The sequence below is a fragment of the Petaurus breviceps genome, unplaced genomic scaffold (genome assembly GCF_028583685.1).
Source record: "Petaurus breviceps papuanus isolate PSGF00001 unplaced genomic scaffold, PetGlider_PUasm1.0 37, whole genome shotgun sequence".
In the NCBI taxonomy this organism is placed as follows: domain Eukaryota; kingdom Metazoa; phylum Chordata; class Mammalia; order Diprotodontia; family Petauridae; genus Petaurus; species Petaurus breviceps.
Window position 1 is genome coordinate 46,120,010 of NW_027186296.1, and position 13,227 is coordinate 46,133,236.

A 13,227-nucleotide genomic window follows, 5' to 3' on the forward strand; every position below is an offset into this window, starting at 1 on the left:
GATTAAAGAAGGCAGCTTGGTGGCAAAGTGGATAGAGTGCCAGGCCTGGAGGCAAGAAAACTCATCTTCCTGAATTAAAATCTGGCCTCTGATATTTATTAGCTGTATGACCCTGGACAAGTCACTTAACTCTGTTTCCTCAGTTTCATCATCTGTAAAATGAGCTGGAGAAGGAAATGGAAAATCACTATGGTAGCTTTGCCAAGAAAACTCCAAATGGGATTACAAAGTGTCAGACATGACCAACAATGACTGAGCAACAAAACCAATAAAATTATAATATCTTATTGTAAGTTTTTTTATATTTAAGATACCAAATTATGATAAACCATAGTGAAGTTATTTTTAAAATATGTGTCAATTGATGTACTTGATCTTAATGACCTTGAACACATAGGAAGGGTACCACCACTTTACCAAGTCAAGCATGAAAATCTAATTTTACAAGCAATTAGCAATGATCATTTTTTCCTAGAAATCTCTTTGCTTTGTTTTTGTTTTTTGAAGATTCCCTATAGAATTTTTTTTAAAGTAAGCTCCTTCAGTATGCTTTATAAAATGTTTTGATTTATAGAAATTCTAGTCATTGCTTCTAGAAAAATCTGTTGAAGAAAGTGATCAACACTTTAATTTATGTCCCTTATTTCCAAATCTTTGAAATAAAGATGACCTCAAAAAGGCATTGTGAAAACTCTACAATTACTTTAGTACTTGGAAGTCACCACATTATTTCAGTTTCTAGGATATTGAAGAACAATAGAATGCTTTAGGAAAACTACTTTCCTTCTCTGACTTAATATGTCTGTGGTCAACTTAGCTCTGATTTAGTTACTGATGGGAATTCTAGTTGTAGAAGAAAATCCTCTTCTGATTGCCTGTTTTACTAGCAGATATCTTGGTAATATTGTTAGTTTTGATAATTGTCTGTGCTCTGATGGTAGGGATCAGTCTCTTTGCTATAAACTTAAAAAGACTATGATGTAGTTTGAAAGCCCCTTAAGTTGATTTAAGCAGATGGTATCAAGTCAGAGTCCATCTTGATTTTCATCCATGTAGTTTTCCACTGAACCGAGAACGAGTTGGGTATGTACTTTTGTGGACTGAATTGGCTGTGGCTGTGGAGTTAGTGATGACTGATATACACAGAGGGCAGTGTGAAAAAAGGGAATAAACAAAAGTTCAATAAATAAAAACATTGTCACTGATTTTCCACCTAGATTGTTGCATGTAAAAGGAATGTTTGTTACTTAACATAATTGATTTACTACCTTATTTATGTCTAATAAGGTCAAAGCTATCATTAGATAAAAGTGAAATCATAAGAAGGGTAATCTAAGGAAACATTTCTAAATCCTTAATTCCTTGAAATTTGATCCCCTACCTTCTCTGCATGAGGAGAAATTTTCTTAATTTGAGATGAATTAGATGTTTTGGGAAGATGGGGCAAAAAAATCCTGGTTCTGGTTCTTCTTATGGAAATGAATTGCATGTGATTTTATTTTAAAGTGTTCTGGGAGATGACTAGCAAAATTAAATGTCTAGATTCATTACCTCAACTTTGACAGAGACAGTGGAAATTAAATCACTGTAAACTAATCAACAATGTTCTGTCATGGGGAACTTGGTACTGAGCCGTGGTTAGCCAAGATCGCAAACAAGTTAATAACACTAGGGCTTTCATTTTTTTTTAATATGTACTAAGGCATTTTTTAGGCTGTAGGCAACCTTGGGGAGTAGGTGCTGGAAGACCAACCAAACCAACACCAGTAATAGATCTCTGAGTCTGAGGCAAGAATTGAAGGAATATATATTTCCCCTCCTCCTTTTTCTCCTTATCTCTCAGTAGGGAAAAGGTAGACCTTAGATAGAGAGCACCTTGATTGAACTGAAAGAAGTCAAGGGTTTGTAGCTTTCCAATCCACTTCTACCATCTTAATAAGGACAGTGTGCTAGAGGCAGTACAAGAAGTGATTCTTGGTTACCCCAAAGGGAACCAGAAAAAATTGCATGGGGTAAATTTGTCTTAGGTTGGGAGGTGTAGGAAGATGCCTGTGTATATTGTGATAAAGACTCTTTTAGTGTATGTTATTTCCATTGGTACCCAAAGAGTTGAGTTCTGTTCCAAGCTTCTTCCTATTGAGACTGGTTGCTATTTAAGACAGTAACTATTGTTATCCATAATTGTCATAAAGAAATCTGACTTCTTCAAGGGATGGATATTCCACTTCTTAGGAAAGAACCATGTGATCATACTTGGATAGATGTTTCATAAGGGACATTGGAAGAGAAGGAAGACATACTTCTTTTTGTTTTGTTTTTTGCTTTTTGGAGGGCAATTGGGGTTAAGTGACTTGCCCAAGGTCACACTGCTATTTTGGGGGGCATGTAGTAGTTTTGGCATGTTAAGTGTCTGAGGCCGGATTTGAACTCAGCTCCTCCTGACTCCAGGGCCACCAGTGCTATATTCACTGCACCACCTAGCCTCCCCCAAGGAAGACATACTTCTTGAATGTTTCTATAGCCAGAGCATAGATTTCTTTATAAAACCATTCCTCTAAGTGATCCCTCAAACTGAGAAATTAATATCAGAGAAGATTTGTTAAGGCTCTACCTTTTCTCCCTAAAGCAACTTTGTACAGAAGTTAGACTATACAATAAATCTATCTGGTTCAGAGAGAGTCTGAACCTCCTCAGCTGATTGTTTTGTGTTTGGTATAAACATCTGCACAGTACATTTGAGTTGGCATTCAGATGATCTCTGGAAATATAAGCGCAGGTGTGAAGTAATTACTGAGTTACTTGTTCTGTTGGGGTCTCTGCAAGTTTTTAGCAAGGTTTAAAAAGGATTTTTAGCAAGGATTGAAAAATTAAAAAAAATTTTAAAGCATTAAGAAAATCAAGTGTTCTTGTTATTAGAACCAGGAGGGATGCTTAGAATTCTAAGGGTTTCCTTTGAATATTCTGGTTATTATAGTAGTCTTGTAGTGACTGGCCTGATTTCCAACTCCAAAGTCCCTGTAACCCCAGAGACAAAGTCTTTGGAGACAATTAACCTCTCACTTCCTGAAGTCATAGCCCAGGGACCAGTCCTCTATCTGGTACTTTGCCATTGGAATGGATCTGTGATTTCTTCAAGGTGAGTGCTGTTTCCAACAAATGAGAAATGCCTCCTTATCTATGTGATTTTCAAGCTTGTCTTTTCAGAAATCCTCTGGAAACCCAATTCACTGAATGTCTTCCTCTGGTTCTTTTAACATTGTGTGTGTGTGTGTGTGGGGGGGATATACCAAGTATATGGCATAGTGAATGGATAGTCATCTGGCATTAGAATTTAGGGAAGCCCTGATTCAATCTCATTTTTCAAACTAGTTGTGTGACCATTGACAAGTCACTTAACATCTGTGAGCTTAGTTTTCTCATCTATAAAATGGAGATATTACCTATAGTACCTGCCTCCCAGGGCAGCTGTATGTAATATATGTAAACTTTTTGCAAACCTACAATCTACATACATTTCAGTTATCGTCATCATTATTACCACCAGCATAACACTTGGGTTGTGCACCTGGCACCTTTCATTTTCACAGGAAGACTGATCTATCTTTTTTTTCTTATCATATATATCCTGAATGATGTGTCATGTCATTTTCCATACATGAATCATCTAGCTAACATACTGCAAAATATTTGCAAAGGCAGGTGTCTTTCCATTGCCCTCTGGGTTACTTGTAATTTTAATTTTCCTGGTATCATGGTTTTTAGGCATATAGTGTCATTTTTTTTGCAGCCATAAGCAGTTTGGAATAATGGAAAACACTGCATGTTTCTCAAGTGTAGTCTATCCTGATCTCCATGTCCTTCCTGTTCTGAGCCTAACTAGATCATAGGATTATATATTTAGAGCTGGAAGGGACTTTATTGGTCATCAAGTTCAACCTGTTTATTTTACAAAGGGAGAAAGTAAGGCCCAGAGTAACTAAGTGACTTGTCCATAGCCACATAAACAGTAATTGACAGAGCTAAGATATGAATTCAGGTGTTTTGATTCCAAATTCAGTCATTTTTAACTGTCTACCATGGGTGTGTGTGTGTGTGTGTGTGTGTGTGTGTGTGTGTGTGTGTGTGTGTGCTCATTGTGCTTACACAGATAGGCTGACTCAATGAGAAGGTTATTCAAACATATATACATTGTGATTTTCATCCATTTTGATTGGATAATCCAATCTTTCTCACATAGCTGTGTTTTTCACTAAGAACTGTTTGTAATATTCTAACACTTGATACACACAGTCAATTCTCAACATTTGCATGTTTAACTTTTGCTACTTCAAATTTTGTGATTTTATTAGTAACCTCATTCTCACTTCTGTGTTGATAACCATGCACATTGCATCTATGCAAAGTAGAGAAAAAAAAATGAGTGGTGTGAGTTTGTGGAGTGGCTGGTATCCCACCAGGCACTTTAGTGGTCTTTTTTACGCTACCATTGTAAAGAGCTTCCCCATGCATTCTTTACATCTTTTCATTGTTTGCCTTTAAAACTCAAGTTTTGTGTTGCAATTATGCCTGCAAAGCATAATGCAAGTCTTTTGGGCTCTAAGCCCAAGTGTACAAAGTCAGTGATGTGGCTTAGTGAGAAAATAAAGGTGTTAGAAAAATTTTGTGGTAGAATGTGTATAGCCACTGTCCACCTTGAGTTTGGTGCTAACCAACTGGTGATTTATCATATCTACCAAAGAAGGAATGTATTTATATATTGTAGATTTCATGTGTATTGAAAGGTAAATATTGGTGGATGTAGGAGAAAGACAGGGAGAAAAATTTGTAACTCAAAATCTTGTGGAAATGAATGTTGAAAACGAAAAATAAATAAAATGGGGAAAATTTTAAAAAAAAGAAAGTTTAATGTTATCTGAGATAAATTTTTTAATGCACATGTCAGTCCAAAGGTCACAGATTCTAGGGAATTATTAGTGAAAAAAAATGTTTTGTATGTTAGTAATTTTATTTTGAGTACTGAATTTTATGCATTATTTCATGGTTATTGTGTTAGAAAAAGCATATTTTATCAGAATTAATGTCTTATTATAGAGAATTATATGCAGGAAAGTGAACTTTTAGGTTACAGTCTTTGGTGATTGAGGGACCCTAACTCCTTATTTCTTAATGTATCCAATTTCAGTATATCAATATTCATGCCACTTTCTAGAAATGTTGCACCTGCAAAAGTTGAGGATTTAGTGTAATACCATGTCATTTTAAAATAGAATTGTTTGAGGAACCTCACCATTGATAAAAAAATCCTCCAACAACCATTTGATTAATTTTATTTTATTTTTAATAGTGTTCTATTTTTTCAAATTACATATAAAGACAATTTTAACATTCATTTAAAAAATGTTGAGTTCCAAATTTTTCTCCCTGTTTCCTTTCCTTCCCCTATCCCTAAAATGATAAGCAATTTGATATAGGTTATATATGTATAATCAATCAATTCAATTTAGCAAACATTTAGTAAGGCCTAGGCAGTGTACTAGGAATATAAAGACAAAAAGCATACAATTCCTGTGCACAGGGAACTTACATCCTACTAGAGGGATACAACATTAATATAGATAAGTAAATACAAAGCAATTTGAGGGGGGAGATGGAACACTAAGGAATGGGAATGGGGTTCAAGGAAAGCTCCATAAAAGAAGTGTAATTTTACTTTTTCCTAAAGAAAGTTAACAATGCATTCTGAAATGTAGAGTGGAAAAGGGAGTGCTTTCTAAACATGGGGCTTTATGTATATGCACAGCTGGGTGATTGGCATACCAAACTCTTTCCTTTGGAATCTGTGAGAGCATATTCAACGATGATGGCAAATATCTTAAGTGAACGTATCACTTAGTTATATTGCTGAGTCTCCAACTTTTACTCAATATATAAGTATGAGGCAATATAAGGACCCATGGATTCATGTTCTGTAAGAAAAGAGCACGATTAGCTGTGATGCATATGTTGTACTGATCTAGATTTCTGTCACTCTGTTCCTAGCTTTTTGAACAGATTTGAATTTTTACTTGGTAAGTTATTCCTTTAGCCTTCCAGGGAGATAACAATGCACTTAAACTTTAGTCCACATGTCTGGACTTCCTCAGTATCCACCACCTGCCTACTCTGGAGATTTATCTAGATTAGCTAGATTAGCTAGATTCCCTAAGGACTAACTACCTAATGTTTGGTTCCTGGTCATTCCTGGTTTGTCCTTGGCCTGTCCTACCATAACTTTGTTCTGAAAACTTTAATTACCACTCCTTTCCTTCTGCCCCAATTATGCAAATCAGAAAATATGTAGAATTGTAAATTTGAAAATTGCTAGAAAGTGGACCAATGATGCTTACATTCATTTTGTTGTTGTTGTTGTTATGGTCAGACATGTCCAATTCTTCACGACCCCATTTGGTGTTTTCCTGACAAAGATACTGGCGTGTTTTGTCATTTCCTTCTCCAGCTCATTTTACAGATGAGAAAACCGAGGCAAACAGGGTTAAGTGGCTCACTCACGGTCATACAGGTAGTGTCTGAGGCTGGGTTTGAACTCAGGTCTTCCTGATCCAGTCTTGGTACTCTATCCCCTGTGCCACCTGGCTGTTCACTTGTATTCAAACCATCATTTTATAGGTGAGGATACCAAGAAACAGAAAATTTCAATTCAGAATATACTTATTGAGTTCTTCTTATGAGACTTTATAATGACTTGTTCATGTTAACACAGCCAAATATGAGATGAGAAGTCAAGATGAGAACAAAATCTCATTCTTAGTCCTGAGTTCTTTTCCTTCTGTCATATTTCTTTCAAGATATCTCTTAATATAAAAACACCCAGTTGTAAAATTATGCTCTGTTGTAACTTATAAAGCAGGGGGCAGATTCAGTGTTCTTTTCTTGAAGCTTTCCTATTATAAAACAGTCAGTTCTTCTCCAAGGAGCCATCTTGAATTCACCAGCGGCCAGTGCAAATTAGCAATAATTGGAGTGCATGGTTCCTTCTGAATCCCTTGCAAGATTCCAACAAAAGTCAAGGTATAGGAGTAAAGAATACCAATCAATGTTTCCTTCTTGTTTTCTTGGGAAAACTGTGACTTAGAACAGGGAGAGCATAGACCCCAGGAGTCTTAGTGCTCAGTCCATGGATCTGACTACTCATGGTAGGCATAGCACTGGTAGATAGAAGTGAAATGTCCACCCTAGCCTTTGCTAATTGCTGCAGACTGAGCAGATGAGAAGGCAGAGTAATGTTAGGCTCTGCACAACCCTACAAATATGAGAAACAGCAGGAACAGCCTTTGTTACTTTGGAGGTAGCACTATGCACATATCATCATGCATGCATAAGGATAATGAAAATTCTGGGAATTAACTGGTTTCCTTGAGCAATAATACAAGATTCAACAAGCCCTTGGCTACTGTGACCAATCCCATAGCCCTTCTAGGCAATACTGATGGGTATTGGAGGCTTCATCAGAGCTATGGTTGTTGCTACAGATGCTTCTGCCTTAATAATTGTGGAGTTTCCAGTTTTCATCAAGCAGCAATCCATGGCACACATCTGGATTCTTGGCACAGCATGAGCCAGTCCTCTTGGCACTATCCTAAACCTAGTGGCAGAATTTGAGAGATGGGATTCTTAGTTGGGTTCTTCCCCATCCCATCCCCCGGAATTGACTCTGCCATAAGTTATTTGTCCCTACCAAAGGAAGGACAAATGGAGAGATACAGCCATTTGGGGGCTAGGACCAGGCAATGACAACAATAGTAACCCTTGACTAAAGGGTAAGGGGAGTTGGGTCAGAAAAATGAGAGAAACACCCAATTTTGCTTCTTGCTAGATAACCATGTGACTTTGGGCAAATCACTTAACCTCTCTGGGCCTCAGTTTCCTCAGTCTGTAAAATATGGGAATTCACTTAGATGAAGCCTAAGGACCCTTCCAGCTCCAAATCAATGATTCTGTGATAGTCCTTTGAGGCCAGTAACATGCCTTTGTGTGCATATTGATATAAAGGTGTTGATGCTGGAGGCATATTTCCAAATAGGAAAGCAGGTCCATATCCCAATGGCAATTAAAAAGAAAATTGGATTTCATTTGTAAAATTCTTGTTTCAGGTGACTCAGTTGGGAATGTGCTTGAAGCAAAACCTCAGTTAATCAGAACCACAAATGACTTTCGACTAGAATTATTTTTTCCACACTCTCCTTTGAGGAGAATGCCTCTAAATAGAGGAAAATAAGTTCATTATCTTACTCATTTAAAAAGGCATGTTCTTGGGCATGCCCTAGGGGTCACTATAGATTCTGCCTGTCTAACTATACCTTATTCATCTGTAGCCCTATACAAAAGCAAGTAATATTTTGAGCCTTAAAGTGAGATTATATATATGTGTGTGTGTGTGTGTGTGTGTGTATGTGTGTGTTCTTATTGTAATCAGAATAATCCTGAGGCCCTTGTAAGATCCTAAATCACAAAAGAAAGCTCATTATGGTCACTGACTGACTTGCTTAGACAGAAAATTGAACTAATACATTTTAAGAAATTTTCAATAAGAGTTGAAGTTGTAAAGACTTTCTGTATAGTCACCACTTAGTTAACCCATTATTTTTCTGTTCAATTTTTAGCATTTTTGTGCAATATTCAATAGAAATTCTATTACACAAAAATATCACATGAAGGAGGGGGGAGGAAAGATGGCAGGGAATGAATGAATCAATCGAGAGTTCAGTTAGCCAGAACCTACCATTCTCAAATCATCCTAGTTAGTTTTGGTTGTTGATGAGTCATTCTGTTGGTGTCCAAGTCTTCATGACCCCATTTGGGGTTTTCTTGGCAAAGATACTGGAGGAAACAGAGGCAAACAGACTTGGCCTGAGTCACACAGCTAGTAAGTGTCTGAAACTATATTTGAACTCAAGTCTTCCTGACTCCAGATCTGGTGCTCTACCCACTTGCTGCCCCCATCCTAATTAGGTAATGTCCTCAATAAGGTAATGAATCCATAGATTATCAGAACAAAAGTCAGTATAGTTTTGTTAGTGTAGAGTGATGAAGCTCTATGTCCTTTTGGAATATTTTTGACTCTTGTTAAGATGATTCAAATAGCATAATACAGTGGAAAGGGCAGTGAATTTGGACTTAGAAGACCTGCATTAATCCTGCTTCTGCAAGTACTACACTGCATGACCTTGGGCAAGTCAATTAACTTGTCTTGGCCTTTTTCTACATCTTTAAAATGAAGGTGTTGAATTACATGACCTCCAAGGTGCCCTTCAAATTTAACTATAAGGTCCTCTTACAAGGCTTCAGAGTAGAGGATTTTCCAGTTTGTTTGTGTAATATCCCAGTTTGGGATTTTTTGTTGTTTTACACTCAAAGCCAGTGGGCCCTGTAGTCATTACTCTTCTCTGTGACCTAACCAGAGGTCATACACAGCAGAACTTTCAGAGAGAACCATGGAAAGTCTAAATAACTTGAAAATAGGTTTTCTACTATCTGCTTCATAAATCAGCAGTATTATATGGAATAAAGTCAAATATGGCCAAGCCGCTGTGGGGCTGCTGAGAACTGGGACTGCCCTTGCTGATAAGCAACATTTTTGAGCCTGTGAATGTAACAGACAGAGGCAAGCTGAGCTATCTGAATGCTGTAGTGAGCAGTAATAGCAGTGAGGGGGCAGGGGCTGAATCAACTACTCATCGCCACTCAGAATCTCTCTACTCACAGCCTTTCAGAAAAACAGGAAATATGGTTTAATTTTCTGCCTGCAAATAATGAACAGATTTGGTGAGTAACTATCTCCCTCTGATCCAGCCTTATATCTCCCTCCCTCCCCCACTCCTCAATGCCCTGTATGACACTTGGATTCTGCATTTTTCCTACTCTAAAAGACCATTACTCTGCATGGCTGGCATTGTCAGCTGTGAAGTCACCCTTTTTGCCAACCTGGTTGATTGATTTTCTCTGTCCATGCTGTCCTGGCCTTAGCTCTTTCCCCATCTGCCGAAATTAGCTTGCTTGTGGTTCTGCTGGCATTTCCCAGTGTGAAACTGGACAGCAGACTTCTGCACAGGCTTCTGCAGATATCCTGGGCTAAGAAGCATTGCTACCCTCCTACAATTTACTTAGCATTTTGGAATTGAAACGGTGCATTTTTTTCACCCCTTACATATTAATTTGGTGAATGCTAGACTGAAAATGAGTTCTTAATGAACTGGTAGTTGAAATCAAACAGTTGAATTGAGAAGCTAATGAATCCCATGTTCCTTGCAATAAATAGAAAGCAATGAACATGTTTGCCCTAAAGTTCAAGCTCTGATTAACGGGCTATGCAAGATTTTGATCTCTTGAGCAAATATACTTTATATTATTAATCTTCTTTTCTGTTTCCTACTCCCAGTGTATGATCTCCTGTTGGAAAAAAAAGTCTCTTTTTATGGCCTCATATATAAATTGTCTTTTCAACTATAGCTATGTTCATTTGGATGGACCTAGATGAGTAATATTATCATTTTATGAAAAATGATCGTCCTGGTAGAAGTAGGGACCTTTTGTTCATCATTCTAAAAATCAAGCCACTGCATTTTGGGGCTTACCCTTTTAGTCTTGAATGTGTTTGTGTATGTGTGTGTGTGTGTGTGTGTGTGTGTGTGTGTGAGGGGGGGGAGGGAAGGGACAGAGAGAGGGAGAAGGGGAGGGAGAGAGCACTGTGTGTTTCTTGAATGTTTATATATTTTAAAACTTAGAAATTCAGCAAGAAACAATATCATTAAAGGTGATTGATTGCTATAGTCAAATTCCACTGGAACCTTACCTTCCCTAAATGATATTCCTATAAAGTATGTATGTATGTGTGGGGGAGGGGAGGGATGGGGAAAGGGGAGGGATAAATTATATTGCTTTGTTATCACTGTTCCTTAACTTTCCCACTAATCAAAACCACCCCATCAGTGAATATAACTACAAGCCTTCATAATTAAAGCAGCCTGAGCGGGACAGTAAGGTTGCTGACAATCTCGTATTCTTCTTTGTGTGGTCCATGTGTCCTCCATGGTTAGTTTATTCTTATAAAGGAAGAAAATGTTTACCAGCTTTCTGCTGTTTCAATGATGCTTTTTTTTTCCCCCAATCTAATTTATAGGGTTGACAGTGTCTCCTAGCGGACTGCTATCAATTCTGCGGTTTCCATCAGAAGTTGTGCTTAGTGATGTCTGGATACCAAATGGAAACCACTGTTGCTGAAGTAAATAATTAGCAGTAAGTATTTTGGTCTTTGGTTTCCCTGCTCCCCCTCTCCAGGAGATTCAAAGATTTGCTTAGAAAGGAGTAAAGAGCTTAATATCTGACCTCAAAATTGACAAAGGGGCAAAGCTGTTTTGGTACTAGCTATTAGCTTTAACTTGGACCAAAGGTTATTGGCTAAAAAGTGATAAATTTTGATGCATTGGGTAATTCTGATCCATTCCAAGCTAGGTCTATATTTTTCCCACTCAGTCTTGCTTATCTTTTGAATAAATTATTCTTAAATTTAAAATGGCCTTTCTACCACCTTTGTATATAACTTGTATGGACCTATGTGTTTACATGTTGTCTTATTAAAAAAAATTATCCTTATTGTCATCATGAATTAAGAATATAATCTCCATGTTGTTATTAGAAAGAATATAATCTCCTTAAGGGCAGGCATTTTTTAGTTTGCCTTTTCTTGTATTCCCCAGCGCTTGACACAATGCTAGCACATGATAAGTGCTTATTAAATACTTGTAATTGATTGAATTCTTAAAATAAATCTCCTATGGTAGGAAGTAAGATGCATGGGCTGGAAGCCCTAAAGTAAATCCATATAGCACATTTGCCATTAGTTGGGTATTGTAGTTATCAAAGCACATTGTGAAATCGACTTTTCTCTATGGTCTAGCTCTACAGCAAGAAGCCCTTCAAATAATACTTGCTTCAGGTTTGTAGAACAATCCCTTGGAAAACACGGAAAAGTAGGGTGAGAGCTTATGTGAATGTGGACCATTCCCTTAATATGCCTTTTGACTTTCTGCCTAATCAAAGAAGAGAAACTGATTGACTCTACCCAAAAAACAGATGGACCTTAATTTAGTCAAGGCCCATGGTTATTTTTTCCTTTGCATCAAAATAGCTCCCAATACACATTGCAGAGAAACCCCATCCAGAGCATTCTTTTCCACAAGAGAAGGAAAACACCCTCCACCACCTCTCCTAAATGCTTACTATCGTGTAAGAGAGTAAATGTTTTCAATGCTTTTAACTTGTCCTAAGTTTTTTTTTTCCTTCTGTTTTTCCTTCTTTCTTTCATTTTTTTCAGTGCTAGGAGTCACTTTTGTTAGGAAAATTTGAGCAAAAAATTTCACTTGAATAGTATGTAGCTCCCAGATTCACAATTTTCAATAGTTTCAGATAATTGATAATCAATAGGGAATCTTAAAGCGTTACACATTCTTTGTGGTACAAGGTACTCCCTTCCTGTCTAGATTCTTCTTAAAGGGAATCAATCATCCCTTTATTTTTACCTCTTTTATGGAGTCTTCTTTTCCACTATAGTCCACAGCAATCTCTCCTTCCTTGTAACTCCTATAATGACTCTTCTTTGAACCACTCATTATGCATGGAATCCACAGAGCCTGACAGTAGTGTTTAATTTTGGATTGTGTATACATCTGGCAGCCCCATGAGACTGCAAGGTCCTGAAGGGCAAGAGACCATGTCTCATGTTTGAGTCCTCACAGCAATGAGCACCCTGTTATCTTCAAATCAGCACAGAATTTGATGAGCACCTATCATTTAATTGTGCAGTCATTTTTAAGTCATGTCTGTTTGTGACCCCATTTGGGATTTCCTTAGAAGAGATGATAGAGTGGTTTGCCATTTTCTTCTCCAGCTCATTTGAATGAAGTGACTTGCCCAGGATCCCACAGCTAGTAAGTGTCTGAGGCCAGAAGAACTCAGGAAGCTGAGTCTTCCTAATTCTAGGCCTGGCACTTTATCACTTAATACACAATATCAAATAAGATAACCTGGGGCAGCTAGGAAGCACAGTGAACAGAGCACCGGCCCTGGAGTCAGGAGGACCTGAGTTCAAATGCAGCCTCAGACACTTAACACTTGCTAGCCACGTGACCTCGGCCAAGTCACTTAAAGCTCCAATTACCTTGCCTTCCCCCC

The 13,227-nt window shown here is 37.6% G+C and overlaps 1 protein-coding gene across 7 annotated transcripts in view; it reads left to right on the top strand.

Moving 5' to 3' along the window:
• OTUD7A (OTU deubiquitinase 7A) overlaps positions 1–13,227 on the top strand; it is a 420,410-nt gene that overhangs the window by 97,502 nt on the left and 309,681 nt on the right. For 6 of the 7 annotated variants that reach the window (XM_069098405.1, XM_069098403.1, XM_069098404.1 and 3 more), the window contains one exon: positions 11,177–11,292. The gene's annotated coding sequence lies outside the window, so the exon portion shown is untranslated. Of the gene's footprint in view, positions 1–9,694; positions 9,823–11,176; positions 11,293–13,227 lie in introns of those variants that run through there. The other variant, XM_069098406.1, reaches the window with a different exon arrangement.